Here is a 22,295-nt window from a genome sequence, read left to right as displayed (position 1 = left end):
TAGGAATGTGTATCTGCCAAATGGAGTACCAAAAGTAGTTAGAAATGAGGATTTGTGATCACTTGCCAAAATGAACTCTGCATCCAAGACAAAAAATGCAGTAGCATTTGGGATTAGAGCTGCAACTTCTTTGACTGTGCATTGGATGATACGGTCTCTTTAATGCTTTGTTCAGACCTCTTGGGTCAATACATATTCTGATTTTGTCTGAGCCTTTTCTGTGAGTGGTTACCATGGATGACACCCATCCAGTTTGTTCTGTGACTGGACAAATCACACCTTGCTGCACCATTTTATCCAACTGAGCCTTAACTTTATCCTGCATAGCTATTGGTACTCTTCTTGCTGGTCTGACTACTGGAGTAACCTCTGGGTCTAACTTCAAGATATACACAACTGGAAGTTTATCTAACTTGTCATTGAAAACATCAGCATACTCTGAGAAAATGACTTCAGAAAATTTAGAACTCGGAAATGCACTTATGTGATGAACTTCTTTAGCAAAAGTAAGCAGATTCATTCTTAAACTATCTTTGAAACCCAATAACGATTGCACTAGTCTTTGGACTACATAGAATAACAAGTTGTAACAGTTCTTGGCCAAATAACATGAAAACATCACTGACCCTTCAGTTTGAATTTCTTCACCTCCATAAGCAACAAGTTTCACACTACTGGCCCCATTGAGTTGTTCATTAGTTCTCACTTTACCAAATGTGTTAGCTATAACATTACACTTTGATCCAGTGTCTACTTTGAGCTCTGTGGATTTTCCATTAATCTGGACAGTACAAAACACTTCACTCCTTGTCAATAAATTCACTGCATCAACTATTTCACCAAGCACTGATACACCATCTACATAAAAAGCTGACTGCCTCACCTCTTCTTGATCAACTTGCTTTTTTGTGCAATCTTTCTTCACAACTGTATGAGCCTTACTTGATTTGCAAAACTTTTGGAAATGGTTCCGTTTTTTGCACTTGTGACATTGTTGACCAAAGGCTAAACACTTCTCTCTTTTAGACTCATGATTTGCATCACAATTGCAACAGTTAACAATAAAGCTAGATTTGGATATTGCTGATTCGTGTTTGTAATGCACTGAGATTGAGCTGGAACATGCTCCCTTCTTAGAACTTTCTGGAAAGCTAAGTGCCTTCCTTGGAAACCCTGTAGTTGCCACGTGGCTTGGCTTGCTTTTGTTTGCCATGTGCTGCATACCATCTGCATTTGCTCTGAAGCCAACTGAAACCATGCTCTTGTCACTCACAAGCATACTTGTGTGTTTTTCTGACACCTCATGGATTTAACAAATCTCTATGGCTTTGCTCAATGTTAAATCATTGTCATGAAGTAAAATCTTTCTCACAGCAGCATTATTAATAGGACACACAAGCCTGTCCTTTATCAGCTCATCTTTTAATTCACCAAACCAACACATTTTATCTCTGTTTTTCAAGTCAGTTATATACGCTGCAAATGTTTCCCCTGGTTTCTGATATCTATGTGTAAAATAAATGCCTCTCTAATGCAATATTCATCTGGGGGTTACACATTTCTGTGAACTTGCACTTCAAATATTTGGGGCTTCACTTGATTCAGCCTATACAACAACATGACAGTTTTCACCTTTTCTTTCAAATACTGCTGGTGCATACACAAATGAATGCTCTCTTCCCATGGCCTCTGACCCAGCTAGGTTTGACAAAATGAATTTTCTGGTGCATGCATCTCTATCTGCATAAGCTGCTTGTATAAAAATATTGTACTCTTGTTCAAATATTCTCTAGTTATCTGCAATATTCTGATCAATTACAAGTGGTAGGGGATTTTGAAATCCTTCTGCCATAGTAACACATTCCAGTGAAGAGTTTTGCAAATAAGCACAAACATACACACATGCACATGGGCGGCCACGGTGGTGCAGTGGTTAGCATTGTCACCTCACAGCAAGAGGTTTTTCGGTTCGATCCTTGGCTGGGGTGCCTTCTGTGTGGAGTCTGCATGTCCTCCCTGTGGTTGTGTGGGTTTCATCTGGGTACTCAGGTTTCCTCCCACATCCCAAAGACATGCTGCAGGTGGATTGGACACTCTAAATTGGCCTAGGTGTGAGTGTGTGTGTGTTTGTGTGCCTTCTGTGGAAGGTTGGGTGCCGGGCTGGCAACTCAACACTGTAAAACTCCACTGCCAATCATGAGCGGACAGGTGATCTGCTGTGGCAACCCCTAACTGGGAAAAGCCAGAAGAAGATACACATATGCCAGAAACTAATGCCAATGTTTGTAACTTTGTCCAATGCCTTTGTGCTTCTGAACTGATACCTTTTGGGCTTTTCAAAATTAAGCTAATGGACAAACTCGTAGTACCTTTGAATAACTGGACTTTGTAAAATAACTTCTCGGGCACTTTAGACTTTTGTAATATCATTTTTGCAAGAAATCACCTCTTATCAGTGTAAGAAACATATGAAATAACTGCACAATGCAAATAAATTGGACATCTCTTGCCCAAAAGTCAATAACACTTTGAAGTAATTGCACTTTGTAAATAACTGCATATAGTACACTGAAATGTCTCCAAAATGGTGGGATACAATACAAGAAAGACTCTGGGTTGGATTCATGAAGGCTTGCACAGAGTCTAAGAGTAAAGTAAGACTCCATGCAGCCAACATGTCTGTCGAGCGATCCAGGAACAGCCAGTAGGGGTGCAACTGAGCTCTCCAAGCTAGTCCTACACGGACAGGGCTCGGATATGCAAATTACCTCAATTGCAGGCGAAAGCTATGCAAAAGAGGTAAATTTGTGATCCAGGAAACCCGAACCTGTCCGAGTAAGGAGTAGTGTTATTTGCAGAAATGTACTCAGTTGATAACTGAGTATGGTTCTGCAAATAGCAAAATGGAGCCATGACAGCTGCAAAAAAAAGCATGCATTTACAGGAGGAAGCATGCCAATGGCCAAAAATATGGCCATTGGCAATGGGAAGTGATGCAAAATAGAAATAAAATAACTTTTTTTTTTCATCCCGATCTCCAGGGTTTAACCATAGCGCAGCACCGCGCAAACGCGCTGCACCCTAAAAACCAGAAAATTAATAATTAAGATCCACAAATGTGGATTTTATAGCTAAAATGAATTTACAATGCACGTGAATGGCAGGCTGAAGACAACATGGTCATCGAGTAGAGGTTGCTAAGGGGGGAAGCTCAGTCTAAGAGATGTAACCAAGCATTAGTAGGCAATCCTATGCAAATGAGAGTTAGGATAGTGAATCCCAAGTTTACATAGGAAATGAGCACAGTCAGTGGAGTGTAGGAGTAGGATAAGGGGAGGAACGGAGTAGAAGATAGGTGACATCACAAGGGGGGTATATATGAAAGGAGTGAAGCTCATTGGAACAAAGTGTCATGTGTCAGCCGACAATTACATATTATTGAAAGAGGTGTGCCAACAGGTAGGCCAGGTAAAGTCAAGAAATGGAAGGTGTATGCCATGGATAACATCAAAGCTTTGTGCTGAGCGTGCATGCGTGCATGTGCGTGCCAGTAAACCCAAGTAAGGCAATGTGTGCGCGCGTGTAAGCTTGAGTAAGCATATGTAAAGCTGTGTAAACAGTTGTAAGCAAGTTTGCGCGGGTGTGCGCGCGTTTTAACAAGAATAAGCAAGTTTTAGTCTGTATAACCATGTGTGCACGTGTGTGAGCTTCTGTGCGCGTGTTTGTGCTTGTGTGCGTGGCGGTTCCCCCTCAGGAAACAGAAAGGAAAAAGGAAGCACACCAAATAGTAGGGAAGTTACCAGGGAGTACTAGCAGAGTTAGCAGGTGAAAACAATCAGAATCAGTCAATTACCCAGGCAGAACACTAGCCCAGCCCAGCCCAGCACTTAAAGCACTGCAAACAACAGTCCATTATGTTTCTCTCAAGAGACACTGCAACACTGCAGTAAGCTAATAGAAGTGAAAACTGAAAAAGCTGTACTGAGACAAAAAATGTTAGGGGCTGCCATTGCTGTTATAAGGCGACATATGCAACATGCTGAGGGTGGTGATAATGCAAATGCTGCTGGACAAACCACAGTGAGGAGACGGACAAGAGTGTACAGGCCCAGGGTAACCTACTAGGGGCTACATGAGCTGGAGATAGTGGAGCACTACAGATTGGACAGAGACCTCTTGCAGCAAATTGTTGAGCTGTGCAGGCCACGCTTCACACACAGAATCAACAGAGGGGAACCCATCCCAGTGGAAACTAAGGTATGTGTTGGCCTAAGAATATTAGCAACAGGTACCTTCCAGAGACCAACTGGTGATATGATGGGAATATCACAGGCATCAGCATCCAGGGTACTGCACCAGTTCCTGGATGCCATGTGAGCACATGTCGGTGATCATGTATACTTCCCCAATTCCTATGAGGTATTGGCCAGCAATATGCGTCTCTTCCAGAAAATAGCGGAATACCCTGGGGTAGTGGGTGCAATAGACTGCACGCACATATGCATCAAAGCACCAGCCAGTGAGCAGAGTAGGGTCTACTTCAACCGCAAGGGCTTCTCCTCCATCAACTGCCAGGTCATGTGTGATGCCCAGGGCATAATACTGAATGTGTGTGCTGGCTGCCCTGGAAGCTACCATGATTCCCATATCTGGCATCTGACGCAGCTGTACCAGACATTTGCCAATGGGGACATCCCACATGGACATTTAGTGGGGGATGCTGGCTATGCACTGGAGCCATGGCTGATGACACCCATCAGAAATGCACACCCACCTGAACAGGAACGCCATAATGAGGCACACACACAAACACGAAATGTAATCGAGCCTGTGTTTTGGCTGCTCAAGTCACGGTTCCAGTGGTTGGACACATCTGGTGGAGCCTTGCAGTACTCACCAACTACATGTACCCAAATTGTCATGGTATGTGCTATGCTACATAATATGATCCTGTGAAAACAGCTGCAGCAGGACCAGCATAGGCCCGGGCCAAACAGCCCCGCACCATTGCCAGGGCCATCACAGGCAGAGCATGACTCAGAGGAGGAACAACCTGAGCCTGCCCCAGTAGGCAGAAGGAGGCGTGCCCAGTATGCTTTGGCCTTGGCAAAGAGGCAACGCATAGCACATACGCTGACTCAGTAGGAACTCTGGAAATGATACTTCTCTCTGACCTGCACATATAGTAAAAGGCATGCCTACGTTGACACTAATTGCTTTCAAACATGTACAGGGAGTGTAGTATGTGCATCCAACATAGGCAGCCCTGCATCAACACCTGAGGCATGATTGCCATGTGTTAAGCAATATAAAGCAGTGCTAAACAGCATTTACCACCATGTAGTATATGTAAACAAAATCGCACACACCAACTAGTACAAATGTGGTCAATGTTGAGTAATATTGGCCAACGTCCAGCAATGATGGTTAATATTGAACAATGTTGGACAAGCTGGGTCTAAGTAGGTCATAGCTGAACAAAAGCCAACATGCTCATAGTTGCTCTACTGGCCCTTAAGCAGTCTGGTCTGCTCAGTATGAAAATATAAACAGTGATGGGCCTCAAACCCTGGATACTGTGCACTATAGTCATAGTACTGAACCACTAAACCATGACAGTATTGCAGTGGTTAACCTGTATGAAGAAATGTTGATAAGTCTATGCAAAGTATTCCATGGAAACCCTGCAGGCACAGCATAATCCCTGTCGAGTTATGACACAAAGGTGAGTCCTGCAGTAAGAATAGAACCTGACTTTCAACACACACAGTAGAAATGTTAATACTGGACATGTACACATACATCAACAAATGTAGTGGACCTCAGACAGCAACATACTGAAAGGTCACACTGGGCATGCTCACACACTTGAATACATGAGACAAATGTCAGGCAACAGAACACTGACAGTCTGAACTGGGCATGCTCACACACTTAGGCCATGTTGGAGTACAGCAGTGGGCCACACATATCAGGCAGTTGCATGTGTTAACCCAGGAACCTCTCACTATCCAGCAATCTGCCCTGTGCACACACTTATATGACAACAGACACATATATAATATAGTGGAACCCTGTCATAATCAAATATGTTCTGCAGATACCTAAGCAGTTCATAGAAAGTGGGAAAGCAAAGATGATAAAAACCTGCAAACAGTATCAGCAATAAACATTGTGCATCATGAACATTTTCATAGGTTCAGAGGTTGATACTAGGCTATCTGCCCTAGGGCATGTACAAGCATAGCCAGAGTGTGTTTGGCTGCTGCAACCCAGTCAAATCAGAACACTGTGCCCGTGAATAGTAGGTCACACAAGATAGCCCATTTATGTTTAGTGTATTGTGCCTCTGTCTAGCAGGGACCCAGAAGATATCCCATGGGTACACATATGATCACCCATCCACTTGTCAAGATGTCACCTGTAGGTGGTTAGTGGTTGGCACTGCTTATGCAAAACTGGGACTACACTCTGCAGTGAGTGGAGCCTTTTGGATAATAATCTGTCCCCCCAGCATGTCCTATTAACATCTGTGCTGAGGTATATGTCCCTGGAGTGTGTAGCTCCAAGGGAGTTGGATATCCTGAGGTGGAGCATGTCCATTAATTCTGGGTCAGATAGTGCCTTAAACTACAGGCACACAACACATCCGTGTAGGTGGTAAGTGACTGAGTAGAGCTGGAGTTACTGTATCTGAACTGTGCAGGGCATCCGTGTGAGTCCCTACATCTGCTTGATGAGTAACATTTGTGGCCATTACAGTTGCTGCAGGTGTCGGGTAAGGTACAACCCAAATGTGGCATAGTAACCAAGTATGGTTGTGATGAGTATAGGGGCACAATGACCACACATGATCAACATGTGAAACCATGTGGGATATGGTGGGCTATGTAGAAGTACTGTCTAACCACTTTGGCAATGTGATTGTCAAAGGCGAGAGTACGAACAAGTTGTGTCCCCAAACCCGTAACAACTACTACCATATGTAATGGATTACTACCTATGTGGTTATGTGTGGGCATGTTGTCATTCTCAAAGCGGATGACTATGCAACTAATGGCATGTAGCCTAGGCCATGGCTCAGGCACCAGTCATCCTATATCTGTGAGTCCCTGTATGAGTATGCATGTGCCAGTTGGAGAGTTGATTATACCACCCAGTTTGCAGTCATCTGCGAACATGGGCAGCCGTATCCCTCCTGTGATAGCCTGTACATCACACAAATATATACTGAACAAGAGAGGTCCCAGGACTGAGCCTTGTGGGATGCCATGTGTAACTGGTGTATAGTCAGACATGGCACCTGCAACACTGAGCATGTGGGTGCTATCCCTGATCAAGGTAGCAATCCATCGTGTGAGATATGTGTCGATATTGATGCCAGTGAGCCTATGCATAATGGCCGTGTGGGGTATTGTGTTGAAGGGTTGTGCAAGGTCCAGGCAGGCTGTGTGGACAACCGTCCCAACACTGATGGATCTGGTAACTGTTTAAAGAATGCAAACAAGTCCAACAGACAAGATCTGCCCACAACAATGCTGTAATGTGTAGGACCCAGTGTCTGTAGGTTTCCCATGTCTATGTGCATGAGTCCCATTACAATACACTCCATAGCTTTGCAGAACAGGCTAGTTAGCCTTATAGGCCGATATTGTCTGTGGTCTGTTATGGCAGTATTCAGTGGAGCGGGACCACTATCTCTGTATGCCATCCTGTGGGTACAAATCCTGCAGTAACCCTGATATCGAACAGTGACGTAATGTGAGGGTTATGTCTGTCATGAAGGCCATGTACGACACAGGCCGGGACACTGTCTGGTCCCATTGATGCTGTGTTGTCTGCTGTGGGGAGGGCAGCACTCACTTGTTTATTTGTGAGGTCAGGGAGGTTACACTCTGTTGGGATGGACAGTAGCTCCTTAGGGGGGATGGGGGGGACATCTGCATTGAACCTGTTTGCCAGGATGTTGGCAATGTCTGTGGGTTCAGGGTATGTTCAGTCAATATGCAGTAACACACAGCATATCAGTGAGTGTCCAGCCAGTTACCTGAATTAACTGAAGAAGGCCTTGTAAGTGTCCGATGTGTCTGGTGCAATTGTCCGTTATAAATGGGCCTGACATAAATACACGAGTGATTGTAGCTATCTGCTAGTACAGATCACAGATGCCTTCCCTGTCTGGGATTGTGCTCTATCATGTAGTAGCTTCCTTCTTTTGTTGTATAGCGTATTAATGGCCGGGTTCCACCAGACAGGTCCCCCGCCATTGGAGGAGTGAGTCCAGGTGTTATTTTGGATAGCACGATCCATACTGTCCACTAGGTGTCCATAGAATCTGTATGTAAAGGATTCAGCAGTCTGAGCCATACTTACCACTGTCCCAGGGTCTCTGAAGGATACCACCGTGGTATGGAGAAGTGTGACATTTGCTTTTGGGAAGTTCACCAAGATTACCCAGGATGGGTGTGGGGACGGGATATGGATGTCCAGTAAGTTAAAATATGTTCTGTCCTTACCAATGAGAGGTATATCGCAGGTGTGGAACATAGAGTCCCCATGTTGGTGATGATCATGTCCAATATGTTGTCCCCTCTTGTGGGTGTGGTGACCGGTTGTGCCATAGCATATGAGTTTACAAATTGTAGCAACTGTTGGGCGAGGGTGCTGGGGCCTGAGTTCTATCCCCAGTCAATGTGTGTGTATTTGACATCACCCAATATAATGGTGTTTGGGGAGACTGTCATATTGTCCAGTGTTCCCCGGAAAGACGAGTGTGGTTGCTGAGTTTGTGAGTGTGGTCTGTAGCAGGCAACAAACCAAAAGGCAGATTTGCACAATGTTAGGTGCATATGTATGGTCTGTGATGCTTTGTGCAGTGCTACCAACCCGGAGGTATGTGTATCTGTGATGTATATGGATACACCCCCTATTTGTGTTGGCCATTCTGAGTTATGTGGTCAGAAAGCATGGTACGCAATATAACCTGGTAGTGCTGGTGTGCATGTGGGAGCCTGACCATGTGTCTGTTAGTGCACAGATATTGCTATTCTCCATACTGAGGAGATTCCTGAGTGTGGTCAATGTGAGGGTAATACATCTGGTGTTGAGCAGCATTACCCTCAGTGTCATGTACTCTGTAATCTCTATGGAGGTGGGTCTGTCTTTTGAGCCCCGCTTAAATAAGGCAGTATGGTGGCAGCAAGTGCCTTAGCCAGTATTCAAAAGTCCAAGGGTGACAGGTGCAAGCTGTCCATAGGGAAGCTATGTGGCATGTCGAGCATGTCACCCCAGGCTGACAGACACTGTATCCCCTTTGAATAACAACAATATGTTAGCCAACTGTTAAAAGTGATCAGTTTGTTGGTATACTGATACATCATATTTGGTGAGTGTAAGATGCTAGACAAGGTCAGGGTCATACTGGCCTGGGCTGCATGATCAGAGAGTTCCTGTATGTATCATGTCATGTGGTCCAGGGAGGAACGTCTGAGGTTGTACGCACCAGCATGGACAATGATGGAGCCAGTCCTGGACTTGCTTTGGAGTGACCTGAGTGCATGTGTTATGTGGTGGATCCTGGCACCTGAGAGACAGCTGAAAGTGACTACTCCCTTGTTTGACCTGGTGAGTGGGACATCAGTGTGTCTGACATTAAGTGTCACCTATTACAAGTGTATCAGGTGTGTTGTTTAGCCCGAAGGGCAGTGACTGTGTGGCACACTGACATTGTGAACTATGTGATATGTGGGTATTGTAGTGGGGTAGTAGTTGTTTGTGTGTCTGCTTTGGACATCTCTGCTGCTTAGGGAGAGTGTATGTAGAGCCACCGAGTATGTGTATGTGTGATAATGTGGTTTGATTGCTGTCGCTATTGGTGTATGTGAGACTGATATGTGGTGTGTGTGGTCACCTTCACCACCTGATAGACCATGCCAGTAATGGATTGAGAGAGCTCAGCCTCCTGTATGTCAATATTGTTGCATCTCTCACATATATCTGAGTGTGTTGAGAGGAGTAGATGGTTGTCTGTGTACATGAGGCAGATGTGACATTGTGTCATAACCACAATATTCACTAGCTGGACTGGAGAGTACACACGAAACCGAGCCCTGGACATGCCAATATATTATGATAACATACTCTGTAGCCTGATCGCAAAGGATCAGTAGGGTGTTAAGTGTGTAAAAGAGTATAACCGGTATTAGTGCTCAGGTTTGTTGGTGAATTGTAAAGAGTAGCTGAGAAGGAGTCTAGACTGAGAATCATGACATGTCCTTCAGCTATGTCATAAATAGTAATGTACACTCATATATGTCCTGAGTCAGGGGCAACTGTACCTTACTGACAATGCCGACATCATGTCAGACAGGCCCATATATACATACCCACCTCCCACTGATGATAGTCCCTGATATCATACCAGGAGATATCACGTGTAGAATGGCTGACCAGCTCCCCCCAAAGCCAAAAGCATGGCAGCAATTGGATTACAATGTTTCCCAATATGTGCCATGCATGCACTACAGAACAAACAGACCCTGCACCTGAACAGTCTGTTGAGCCTCACCCACTCCACAGGGTCTGGAACCGTCAAATGTGTTACAGCAACATATGGCACTCCCCACAAGTGTGGGTGCACAACACACCATGGGAAGTATAGTCCAGTAAGCCTATAAAGTCTGATCTGCAAGGCCATGGAGTGCAAAGTCATAAACAGAGCTATTGGAATCTGACAAACACACAACCCTACCAACTGTGGTATGTTCCTGTGCAGATCATGGTTCTCAAACATGCTACACCATTTGCAAGGCAGCCACCCAGAACATACATCACTGAACAGAGATACTCATGTCCCACATAGACTTTGCAGAGCTCTTCATCAGCATCACAGACACATGTCATATCCACAAAACCAACAATCTGTGCATAGATATGTGTTGACATATGAAGGGATGTCAATGTGTCCACAGATAGATCACACAAGGTGCGACTCACAGGGTCCTGTTCAAGCAGTTGATACCTGCCAAACCACATGGATCATTCCTGGGATTACATAAAAGAAAGTGCACACACATTTCCATGTCCAGTCTGATGATGTCAGCATCCTAGAAATATACCAGGAGAACCAAAACCATGCAGTAAAGCATGTAGCGCACCATGTTAATGCGTATCTGTCTAGTGTCATAACATAGTTAGGGAGGGGTTTGAATCTTGCAAGCGCTGACAGTGTGGGTATGTGATTTCCTTTGAGAGGAGCAGCCTTTTTGGAGACTGGGAAAACACATTAAAAGAGGTACACCCCTCTTTGGAATGCCTGATGATGTCAGCATCCTACAAATATTCAAGGAGAATAGAACCCACCCAGTAAAGCATATAGCGTGCTGTGTTAATGTGTATTTCTGTAGTATCATAACATAATTAAGTAGGAGTTTGAATCCTACAAACAGTGTGTGTGTGTGTGGGGGGTTATGTATATGAAGGATTTCCTTAGAGAGGAATAGCATTTCTGGAGACTGGGAAAACACATTAAACGGGACACATCCCTCTTTGGAATGTCTGATGATGTCAGCATCCTACAAATATATCAGGTGAACCAAAACCACCCAGTAAAGCATGTAGTGTGCTGTATTAATGCGTATCTCTCTAGTATTATAACATAGTTAGGTAGGGGTTTGAATCCTGCAAGTGCTGACAGGGTGTGTGGGGGGGTATATGTGTATGATTTCCTTTGAGAGGAGTGCCTTTTTGGAGATTGGGAAAACACAATAAAAGAGGTACATCCCTCTTTGGAATGTCTAATGATGTCAGCATCCTACAAATATATCAGGAAAACAAAAGCCACCCACTAAAGCATATAGCGTGCCGTGTTAATGCGTGTCACTTTAGTATCATAACATAGTTAGGTAGGGGTTTGAATCCTGCAAATACTGAGTGTGTGTTTGTGTGTGCACCCAGGTGGTCAATGCAGTGTGGGTTTTGCTTTTACTATGGCATGACATATGATTAAAGCAGTATGTGCATTGCACACATCAGGTATCTGCATGGCAAATAAATATGTGTACATGTGACCTCAGTCAGTACATAGGTGTGAAGCCTGCATACTACATGAATACATTTGTTTCCTTCGACAGATTGTGCCGCTGCTTCTCAGATCATAGGTCACATATGTATGTATGCGACAAGCCCAGCCACTGTAGTGATCCATGGCCAAGGTCATCTATGCCGCACACACCCATGGCACATACTATAGAGTACTGTGATTGAGGGTAATTGCCTGGGGTATATGTCATACATGTTCATACACAACAATGACTGGCAGTAATGGACAGTCATTATAGGTGTACAACAGCCCTGTGGATATGCATGCAGGCCCCTAATGTGTTATGTGAAACACCGATGGACCCCACAATACCTATGGATATGTGGATACCAAGGGACAGATTACATAACACGTGTCTGCCTGTACACATTCGTACCCAACATACATGTTGAGAGCTACCACCTATGTGGTACTGTCAGAATAGTATGTCTAGTAAATGTGGGTGACTATGCCATAGTTGGCTTATGACTATATAGCATGTATTGGACAACAGGTATCTGTCTGTATGATACCCTTGTGTAGGATATGCGTCCCATCCAGGGAATGCAGTGTAGGCCAATGCATGAATTTCCAGATGTGGATGGGCATATCCCTAGTATGTTTGCATGTACCTAAGAGGGCTATATGCCACACAGGTGTGGCCCCAGGAACGTGTGGAGGTCAATACCACTGGTTACTGTTATAGTATAGTACCGGAAGGATCCAACTGTTACTGAGTTCCCTACAACTGTGTGTCATTTGTCAGGACATCATCTAATGATTGCTTATAGTAATGCTGTTGAGGTGGTGTATACTACCAAACTGCAGATCATTGACAGATATCAACAGTACCACCCACAGCATAGTGTCAATCCATGTCATACACACATGTGTACCCATGTTAGTACATATCTGTAGTAGAATGCATACTGGCCATCGAAAGATACCAAGAGATGTTAACAATGTGTACAACAGGATATTTCGCACATCCCACGTGTCCACTATGCACGTACATGCAGACAGTGCGCACACACCATGTTCACAGATGTACACCTGCTAATTTGTAATGCACACATCACACACATACTGTCCACTCACTAACACATGCTGGCAACACTGTACACTTCAGCCAAGTGGCACATGGGTGGACAATACATACTCAGACCTAACACTGGTGTAAACAATGCTACAATGACTATCAAAGCTGTGATGCATAATGCCTGCTCAGATATACGTAGAAGGATATCAGTACACTTTCCTGTTGGCAACTTGCTACTACTGCTACACTGTTATAATGTCACCCTGTGCATCAGAACCATGTTAGCCTATTCCTGCATCAATGTTACAGATGACAGGAGGTGGCACAGGTGTCATCATATGCACAGGGTGTGTTGTTGGTTTGCCAGAGCCCGACATTGACCCATCCAATCAACATGTCTGTGTGTGTGTGTGTGTGTGTGTGTGTGTGTGTGTGTGTGTGTGTGTGTGTGTGTGTGTGTGTGTGTGTGAGGGACAACAGTACAGCATGGGCCAATGTTGATGTAATGTGTGTGTGTATGTGTGAGCCCTAGTTGTTTGGTTAATGTGTGTGTGTCTGCATGCACACAACTCCACCATGTGGCTGCCATATATGGGTGGTTGTGGGACAGCCACAGACTGTACCTGCTAGGCCATACAGATCACTGTCTTTGGCCATGGACACAGCACCTGTGCCTGGCAGGGGTGCTATGGGCAGTGTCTGGTACCAACCCTGACTGGGTGCTATCATCAGAGGCAGAGGTATGATGACTGGACCCATGTCCCTGCTAGTGGTCTAGTAGGATGGTCAATGGACAGGCCAGCCCCAGCATTGCTGGGGCTGGTACTGCCACTATGGGGGCGGCCATGATCTGTGGTCCGTCCACAACAACTGCCAGCTGATTATATTGCTGGCATGTGTCCGTGTCGGCTTCCCATCCATCCCGCATGGTCCTGGCTCATGGCTTACACATTGTGGAGGGCATCTAATGTCTCCCTCCAATGGCTATCAATGACCTCGGTGTAATTCTGGATGGCACCGGCAAGGTCATGGATGCTGTCATTGATAGCAGTGTAATGGGCCCTCTGTGCCCTTAGTCCCTGTTGGGTGAACCGTTCCATACGTGCCTGTGCCTGCATTACAGTCTGGAACATACTGGAGGTTGTAATACCTCTGGGGGCACGTCTGCCAGGGGCAATACGACCAGTGGGGCTCCCCCGAGAATCCCTGGACATCTGCCTATGTGGTACCATTCCAGTAATCCGGCTATGGCTGCTGTGAGGGGATGCACATGCCATGGGTGCCACACTCTCCTGGTCAATGCTGACTGTATGCTGTCCCTCAGCTAAGGCCATTGGTGGTGAGGGATGTATTGCCAGTATGAGTGTGCACATAGATGGGGTTGAACACTGTGTACTGTCGATTGGTGGACCAATGACAGATCCTGACAGACCTTCCTGTGCCACAATACATGTCTCATTATTAGTGGCATTATTACTATTATTACTATTAGTGGTAGTGACATCAGGTTCCCTGCTGCATTCAGACACCCCTAACTCAGCACCTGTTGAAGGAAGACAGGAAACACACTTCACAATCTGTCCATGATGTTAGCACACATGCACACATGCACACATGAATACATGCACACATGCACACATGCACACATGAACACATGAACACATGCACAAATGCACACATGCAAACATGCATACATGCACACATGAACACATGCAGACATGAACACATGAACACATGAATACATGCACAAATGTACACATGCACACATGTACACATGCACACATGAACACAAATACACTGCTCACCACAGCACATACACACACACACACACACACACACACACACACACACACACACACACACACACACACCAGCAATCTAACACATACACAATAGTGGGTGAAGGTGGGTGACAGTATCACAAGGCAAACAGTGACCTCACACTTGTCAGCATGTGGAATATGTGTTGCTCAAGACCATGCAGTGCAAGTGTAGACGGCCCTATTTAATGACATTATACATGGCTGTGATGCATGTGTGTAGTTGTTCAGTGATTGTCTACACCCTGGAACACAATGTGTACAAGGACACAACATTGCTGTGCAAGTCTTATCTGCTCTGCAATGTCCTGTGCACCATCACTCAATGGTATACATACCATGGCTGCATGTGTTATCTGTGTGACACATAGATTGCCATGTCTGCTTACAGTGTCTGTGTCCATAGCAAATAATAGTGGGCACAGGTGTAGCAAATGCATGCAATGTACAGACATGGGATGAGTGGTGCATGTAGATGTGAAGGAATCACAATGCTCGACATGGCCATTGCACAGTGATTATGGTGAGTGTGGGACATATTGCAGATATGTCGGTGCCAGCCATGACATGGCATGCTACATGACTGCAACATTAAACACCACACATACCCAATGTGTGTCATGTGACCTATACACCCAATAGCATTCCAGGACATATATGTGACTCTTTGTACAGATGGTGACAGCTGTGCATATTGTGTATACTGGCATATGTAAGCACACACACAACATGCTATGCATATTGTGTATAGGTGCATATGTTTGCACACACACAACAATGAGGTGCAAAGCAAAGACTGCTATGTGTAGTACTGTGGTCACTGTAACTGGATGGGGTGTACTACCATGTGCCATCATCATCATCTTCATGCATCTTGTGGTCACTCACAGCCACTACTGTGTGACAGACCACCGCCTAGCATGCTGTACCTGAACTGCAGTGCCGTGGCTATGTTCACTATTACACAGCCACTTTGTACATGGGTGTATGAGGTGTCCAATAGGGAGCCTTGCCTAACATGACTGTGTTATGTGTTGGAGAGTGTTGCACAGCCCCATGATAGGCCTCTACCCCTGAGGTACATCATGTGTGTGTGGATGACATGTGGGATATTGAGGTGTGACCTTACAGCGGGTGTGTGGTTACACCATATGTAGCATGTCTTTGTGTACTGTGTATGATAAACGTGTTATGTTGTGTACAGGTGTTGCAACTATGCCTATCCAATGTGCAGTACGGGGTTGCCACAATTGTGTCTTATGCTCTGTGTATTGCATGTCAGTGAGGCAGCTACTGACATTACTGGGCTGTGCAACATCTTACAGCAAACATGCACAGCATGCATTATGCATGGGTGTGTTACGTGTACATGGCCTACACCTCTCCTATGACATGCATATTTCATTACCAACATTGCAGTTATAACACACTCACCAGCATGGATCAGCTATCCTGCTGTCACACCAGAGGGACCCACGAGAATATGAGAGAGTTTGTCAGTGGCCACAATTGTGGCATTGCTACAGTGGGTATGCTAAACTGCAGTATAACAACAGTCAACAGTCACAGGTGTAGAGATATTATTCGAAATATCAGTATTGCACAACACTAGGCAGCAGAACTGCTAAACACACAGTACACATCTCACATAGACATAATCTAACAATACAGTTAACTGTCGTCTACAGATAGGGCATGTTACCTGCTTGCTCCAGGTGGACGTGCTGGGTGGCTCCGGCCTCCATGACAACACATGTCAGAGGTTGATGTTGCTGTTGTCCAGGAGCCACCACGCTTAGGAGCAGCTCCTCCACTCTGGTGAGGGGGGGATGAATGGCCACCCCACCACCTGTGGCAAGCTGTTGTCTTTGGATATCAGAAACATGCCACCGGACATGTCTAATTAAATCACTGCAGTGATGGCGTACCTGCTCATATGTCCTGTTATGCATGCCTATGTCATTTGCCCGATGAACAAGTTCCTGCCACAGTGCAGTCCACTCCTGCTGGTGCTGGCTGCTTCTGGAGAACAGCATCATGTACTGCTGCAATAGGCTTTGTAGTATCACCTCTTCCTCATCCGCTGTGTATGATGGATTGCGTTGATGGGCCATCTGGCTGAAAAAGATATAAACAATATGTGTGAGTGAGTCCTGTGGCACACTTTTCACCTTTAACCACAGATATCACTTTACTGACATATATACCATCCTATTGTCTGTCAGAGGTTACACACGTTCAATACCACTTATTGGTTCTCAGGCCACAACTAACTAACAGTGCCTGGCACACTCTATATATCACACCACTATACAACAGTACCCGATGCACTGTTTGCGACACATTGCACAACCTCAAGACAGGGGTGTATAGCACACCAATGCACGAACAGAGATGTCATCCATTGCAATGGATGTAAAGTACAGGTACAGTAGTACCAGTCAACCACCCTTGTCATTGATGCCATAGCCCTGCCTAACAGATGTGTACAGTTGTTACTATAGGTGGCATACTGCTGTAACAGAGTATATATGTTGCTGGATACAAACGTATACCCTGTAACACACATATGATTGCAGCCATTGTTCAGGCATGATTACACACACATCAGACAAACATACAACACATCACTGCATGCCAACACAGATGAGCATTACTCGTGTACCATACAGTACTGTGTGCCACTACTTACAAACCCTTATGCCTGAGTTTTGTCCTCTGTGCAGACTACACAACACACAGTGTTTCCAAGCAATACACACACACACACATGCTGTTGTGGCTTGCAGTACAGGCCTTGGTAGTCTGGCAGTTCATATGGGGGTTGATTCAGCAGCACCCACTCACTAGCATATAAGCATGCTGTATTGGCCCTACATACAACAAGAACGCATTCGTCAAGGAACCACTCCACATCATATACCCCGACTACTATGTCTGCCTAGCAGTACATTACACATCATTTGCTGTCCTCACAGCTAGGATAGACACTACCATGTCAGATACAACTTCACACTAAACTATCACACCTTTACAGACCTTGCACACATTCAGCGTTACACTTATTCAACCTCACATAGCAGGTATTGCATTGAGTACATGTGTGAGTGCATAGTGTCATAGGTAGGTAATATGCTGTTGGTCCTAGGGCCTACGGCAGCCTAGCCATATGCTACTCTGGCCTTTGACACACATGTATTTTGATGTCACTTGCCCCTGCCAACCAGAACCACAGAGGTGTTTACTGGGGTGTATTACCAATCTCCCACACAATCATCAGGGGTATTTATGACAACTGCTAATGAGGAGCCTTGCTTGCTATTGCTAGGTGGTCTGTTCCAGTGTATGGCATATCTCTGAGATGGGAACCTATCCCTCCAGCATGTGCTGTTTAGTGAGCTGACAAGATTTATGGCCCTAGAGCGTGTATCCTGGAGGGATTGTGATATGTTGCCATGGTGGTTGTCACCCAGCTATGTGTGTGACATACCTCTGTATGTCCGACAGAGGTCACCTCTGTGTGGCCAGTATGCAATACAGTGTAGATGTGGTTTTGTGAGTCAGTCTGCATAGGGCATCTGTTTGCGGCCAGTATTACACTTTGGGAGGTATGTCTGTGGCTTTTTCACCTGGTGTAGCTGTCATGTGAGGTACATACCACACAGGGCATTGTGATGAGTAGAGGGGATCACTGCCCTATATTTCTATAGATGACACCTGTTGTCATGGCACATAACACACAGACTGATTACAGGTGTAGTGTGGCACTGTCTTCATCAAAGTGGAGGCTACTGTCCACCTGTGTCCCATGCTCCCTTATCACAACTTCACTGTTAGGTAGATCTCTACCTATGTGGTAGTTAATGGGTACAGTGTTTTGGAAAGGAGGTATGGCACTGCAGTATCAGCACTTGTCTACAGTCCATGCCTTGGTCACCACACACCTGTTACAGTACATATGACCCCATGTCACTCTGTCTCTCCCTCTCTCTCTCTCTATATATATATATATATATATATATATATATATATATATATATATATATATACATAGCTATACACATACATGTACACATCCATTGCTGTACACATGGATGTACATATAGGCACATGTACAGTCCACCTTTTGTGGTGGGGATATCACTTATGCGACAGTTGAGGGATGTACAGTTATGTGATTATATTGCACAGTGTTGTGCAGAATGCATGTGGGTGTCCTCAGCCCATGTAGCATTAGTAGGCCTCACTGGCTGTAACACAGCAGATCTGACATATCAGTCCCACAACATTTAACCACCACATGACATATATCAGCACTGCACGCTGTTTTCTAGGCCACACACTATGACCTACATAGATATATGCACATATCAACCTTCAATGACAGATATCTGTCCACCCTTCACTAACAGTTGCAGTATGTCCCTTGCCCTATGCACATGTGCGGATACAGATAGATACATACTGCTGCCACACATGGATGATTTGCAGTGTGTAGAGTACACTTCAGGAACATCTACTACATGCCAACACATACATGTGAGTTACATACCTTACCTTTGCATTTCCCTGCTCTGTGTGTTACGGTTTTGTAGGGTTTTATTTATTTATTTATTTTTTGGTTGTTTGTTTTGGGTTTTCCCCTCTATTTCGGTTTATGTCTCAGTTTCTCTCTCTGTTGTGTCTCTGTCTCTGTCTGTGTCTGTGTCCATGTGTCTCTCTCTCTCTCTCTCTCTCTCTATCTATCTCCCAGCACCTGCAATGATAGAATTGCATGTGTGGACTGCAGGTACAGCCTGCTTTTCTAGGTATCTGCACTTGTGCATGTGACAGCCTCTGCACCAATTGCTGCCCACCATTCAGTAATTGCATGCAGCCTGCTGTGTGGTGATTGCATTACTCACTGTGATTGCAGCCCACTACTATAAAGTGCTAGGTTAGGTAGGCATAGCCCTTTCAGCTGCCCAAGGTGGGGCCCATGCTTGTTTGCTCTGGACATCGTTGTGTCAGTCAGAAGGTTGGTATATGTCTCTTATCTGAAGTTAGGGTTGTAGCCATATATGCATGTTGTACTCAAACCTGAATGTTGCTGCTTCCAGTACAGACTTCTCAGTGTAGACATGTACTCACCCCTCCAAATGCTAACGCAGGATACATGGGAGTATGTACTTTATTTCTGAGTTACACAATTAACTGCCATACAAATGTGGTTATTGCACTGTATTCCTGTGGCCAGTATTTATCCTGGTCTGATACTGTGTGGTGTTTGTAAAGTGCTGCTGTAACATTATTCCCTGCTAGGATGGCTGGTTCTCCTTTCACAGTCATGTCATACAATTCCACAACAACTGCTGGTAAAGACCCACAGAACAGGATTTGTGTTATACCATTCCTAATTTCCATTTCCATTTCCTCATTGTAATCCATGGTATATTTATTTCAGAACCAAGTAATATGTATATCTGCTGTGGCTTAATGGCAATACATGCAGTCAATTGTGTCAATGGACTGGGGTTCGAGACTGGCAGAGGTTTTTTCTTTTGCTGCTCAGCAGAACAAGGGCCCTGCCATAGAGTGACTAAGGCACTTTTAAGCAGTTGTAAGCTGGTTTGCGTGGGTTTGCTCGATGCTTAGCAATGCTTAGCTAAGCACACATGTGCACACTTGCTTACACCTGCTTACTACTGCTTAAAAGTGCTTACTCCTGCTAACCCTAGTCCTGCTAAAGAAAAGAAAATGGGGAGATAGGAAAGTGGTTTAAAAGGGGGCACAAAGAGGGACAGACAGTAGATAAACAAGCTCGGGATGTGCAGGACAGGTGTAGGGAAGGTCCATAGCTGCCCATTTCTTTACCAGCAACAGCTGTGCATATGCAATAAATTTGGAGTGATATTTGAAACCTTCCACCCCTGGGAGAGTGGTGAGGACAACAAAGTATGTTGTACTGCCAATTATAATTATCAGTTTACATGTCCAATGGACATGTGTGCGAAATGGGCAGCTATACAAGCGGCATAAATTTTTTGTGGGTACAGATTGCCCATTTTTTTTTCAGGTGAGAGTGGGAAGTGAGGTAGAGGAAGTAGGTATGTCCGGGGAGGTAGGTTGGGGAGGTAAACAGACAAGACAGACAAGACGCATACAGCGGCGGTGTATGACACATGGGGTGGGCGAACACAATTGATGGGGTTGGATGTCTGGAAATCGCAAGCCCATGAGCCCACAGACGTTAACAGTGGAATTGAGATCCCCACCCATGGGCGGTCACCACTGCACCTTCACAGCCCTGAGGGTGACTGTGCTGGGGGCTGCGTAGGACAGGCATGCTCACCCGTGAGATGCACCACTCTTGCCTCGAGCTGGCGTAGGGGATCAGTGACTGAACACTGGATCTCCCTACGCACCACAACCCGGACCCTTCGAAGGGTGACAGGTGGCCCTTCTCCACCCACCCTTGCATGGCGGAATGAGTCCCATCCCCTGCAGCACTTCCACCCGAAGGTGGCACAGGACCAATGGAGGAGGGGAGCCCGGGCTGGGCACCGGACCTGCTGGTGCCAGGTGCACTCACCAGCTGAGGAGGGACAGATGTGTCCGCTGGGACTGGCCTTCCCATATGTTCTGTGATTAGGTGTGTTTAATTACAACATAAACAGCAGCATTCCAGATTAGTTGTAACAGCATGCAGTAATATTCCCATTAACCCAACACACCAAGGTTCCAACAGTTGAACAGGAAGCATAACACATGCATATATTGAACCACAGTGAATATTCCAATAGCATGCAGGGATGTTTGGTAGCAACAGGTCACCATGATTGTGGTGTTTAAACAGGGCACAGGCACATGCATCAATGTGAATGCAAATATTTATAGAACAGTAGGACATATGTCCCAACAAATATTTAAGATTACACATACCCATTGAGGTGTGGAATTGCATGGTTTATGCACATACAGTAGGGTGTAGAAAAAAAACTCGGTTAACATCTTATAATTACCTTTTAGTCTACACTACATTCCTAGTGATTGCAGATTTATATCCCCTATATGTATTATTACACTTGCCACCATACATTAGGTTGTGTAATGGGTTTGACTAGTGCAATATATGCCTGACCAATATCTGACATACTAACTGTCCAGGATGCAGATGTTACTGCTACATATTTCTTGATTGCATTTCTATTTCTTTATCTACATATCTGAGATGTTTTCACATGGCATTTTCACTTCGATTTGTACAGAACCCTGCATTTCTTGACACACACTCACATTTCTGTGGATAAACTAACATGCTACACATGTGCCAGATTTACTTATGCATGCCAGCCAGTAACTGACTGTTGTGGACTGT

The sequence above is a fragment of the Protopterus annectens genome, chromosome 3.part1 (genome assembly GCF_019279795.1).
Source record: "Protopterus annectens isolate FY-2018-M chromosome 3.part1, PAN1.0, whole genome shotgun sequence".
Lineage (NCBI taxonomy): Eukaryota > Metazoa > Chordata > Ceratodontiformes > Protopteridae > Protopterus > Protopterus annectens.
Note: the sequence above shows the minus strand (reverse complement) of the source record.